This window comes from Euleptes europaea, chromosome 2 (genome assembly GCF_029931775.1).
Source record: "Euleptes europaea isolate rEulEur1 chromosome 2, rEulEur1.hap1, whole genome shotgun sequence".
In the NCBI taxonomy this organism is placed as follows: Eukaryota; Metazoa; Chordata; class Lepidosauria; order Squamata; family Sphaerodactylidae; genus Euleptes; species Euleptes europaea.
The window spans coordinates 44,601,345-44,604,185 of NC_079313.1; positions in this window are offsets into that span (position 1 = coordinate 44,601,345).

Below are 2,841 nucleotides of genomic sequence, written 5' to 3' on the forward strand. Positions count from 1 at the left end.
AAAGAAAAACTGAGCAGTTCAGAAAGTCTGAACCAGACCCCATGGGATGCTTTGTGATCAAATTCTTGAATGGCTTCTGATAATGGCCTTTCCCCTGCCAGCTGGGGAACATCTGACATTATCAGGGTGGCATTCTTCAGGAAAAACAGTTTTAATCCCTTAATTTTTTTCTTAAAGCAAGAATTTCTTGACATCCCCATGTCTATAGATAAGTCAGCTAAACAGGGCTGCCCATAAGACAACATACAAGTTTCTTTAAGAGAACTTCTATGTAAAAGATAATTACTTTACATTTTAAAAGTCACCCCTTCTTTCACAATGACCTACTGATGCCTGAGCATGCTCTTTGAGTTCTAGGAGGCACAGAATGTTGAGGTCAGTTGAGTGTCAGTAAAGGATGGTGGTGTAATAAGAAAAATGGAGCAGTATGGGAAACTGGGCCGCCTGAGCCCTTTACAACTTACAAGTACTCTGGAGGTGTGAGGCCTACATCTTCTGAATGCAATTTATACTCCACAAACCCTGTAATGCAGCGGGGGTGGGGAGAGAAAAAATGCCTCCCTCCTTGCGCTGTATTATTAGCATTTGGGGCAAGAAGAGCAGCTTGTTGTTCACTTAGGCCCACCTTCAGGAAACAGAGCTATGGAGCAATCCCATTGTAAGCATTAGGCTACTCAGGTGCCAGGCCAGATGCTCAAAAACCTCCTTGTCTTGCCCTAGAGATGAGCAGTCCCACACCATTGCTATATAAAAAGGAAAATCTTACCCCATTGATTTTTTATACCAACTCTTGTTTGTCTTAATTTCCAAACTTTAAGCACCTTCATCTCTACAAAGCTATCCTGTTCTCCAGTTCTATGCCTTCCCCAAATATATAAAGTAAAGGTTTTGTGACTCTTGGAGTGAGTTTTTTAAAGCAAAATTTGTCCAGTGATGTGTTGGCATATGCAGATGACAGAGGTGTTTAAATTGTTTTATATGCAGATGACAGAGGTGTTTAAATTGTTTTATAAACAGAATAATGTATAGGATTACGTTTTGCTAGATGACCACAAAAAACTAGAACAGACTTAGCAAAAAGAAAGTCTCCCACAACCTGCATTTTATGAGAGGACAGATTTGATATGAAATGTTGTTTCCCATTTAAGGGAGGAGAAAAGCCTCTTGTATTAACTAAACATATCCTGAACTTACTAATTAAAAAGGGAGAAATTTTTAAACACACCAAAACTAAATATACAAAAATTCAAGTTCATTGACATAGTATTTTTCTTCAGGGTTTTTTTTTTTTGCATCATTAATACTCATTTAAGTATAACATGCAAGACTGCAAAAGTGTGCCAAAACTCTCAGAGCTTTCTAATGACAGTTTGCTTTTCATAATTTAATGCTATTAAAAATTTTATGTTCAGCTTGGACATTGCACCCCCCTGCATGTTCTCTCTCGTGTGCAAACACTGCATCTGTTTGTGACATCTGCTGCCTATTTATCTTAACAATTAAACACACAGCTTTAAAAAGAGCATGTTGGATCACAGGGCTGGCTTCAACAAGCCAAAAGGAAAAATGATACCGGGGTTTTGGAAAAGGCTGCAGAGTGAAAACTGTCATGAAGCCAAATGAATATGACTGTTTCCTTTATGCTCAAAATATGCACCAGGGATTTGATTGCTTGCATACAGGAAACAAGGGTTGCTGTGCTAGAACGAGAACATTTTTCTTACCATTCTTGGGTTCAGTTAAGCAAATCCCTTTTGCCAGTGCAGCACTGTGCCCACCCATCCCACTGCCCCATGGAGGTCACTGCAGCATCTCTGCACAGAGCACAGTCTTACACTGCCAGGGGAAAAAGGGAGGTGGCAGGTTCAAGGAGATCCTATGGACAGGGAAATACAGGATAGCCCAGCTCACTTTTTACATGCCTCATGTTGTAATAGCGTGGAAGGGTATGTGAAAGCCTAGAAAGCATCTCACAGCTCGAGTCATCTCTGTGAAATTTCTCAATGTAAATTTCGGTGAGACTTAATTCTACAGCATCAAGTATCCTGTTCTTTAATTATGGCAGTCTCTGACAAGCCAGAAAAATGGGGGGAAACACCTGCAATAGTGTGGAAGGAAAACAGTGTGTGAGATCAGGAATGAAGGACTGGGAAGCACTGCCCCGAAATTCCTGCTTCCTGGGTTGCACCTCAAGGTTGCCTTTGAACTGAATATTGTCTTTCAACTGTGTGTGTGTGTCAGGAAGACGGAAGAATGAAAAATTTAATAAGCTCTGATGCCTCACACAAGCTCCTCGGGAGCAACACAGGTTCTTTTTTCTTTTGTCATTCCCCTCCTAACCCCCACAATTCCTGGTTCACAAGTTGAATGCAAACTAAGCAAGACTTGTATGTGGATTCCTCCATAGAATGGGCCACAAAATGTGTCTGGCAAATAGAAATTAGATGCCCAACTAGGCCCCGTCCTTCTTCTACATCCTTTTGGTTCATTGATCTCAATCCCTTGATCCTCCTTTCCCCAAACAGTTGCTAATAGGAAAGGAAAAAGGTGAAGTGGGTAATGTGGCAGGGGGAAAGAATATCTGCAGATATGAAGTAGCACCAGAAACTGGATTTGTGCAGCCCCCATCAAAGCGTGTGGCACTTTATTATAATAGTCTTGTTTATCAAACCCAAATTGGCTTCTCAAGTGGCTCACAGCTTTTAAAACCCAATACAAATTGCTATTCAGATTTGCTACCAAAAAAAGTGTTGTTGAAAGTGAATCTCAGCAGAAGCTGAACCTTTGTCTCTGGTTCCTTCTGGCCTCCATGAAGGTAGTGGGAGGGAAGGGAATCTTCTG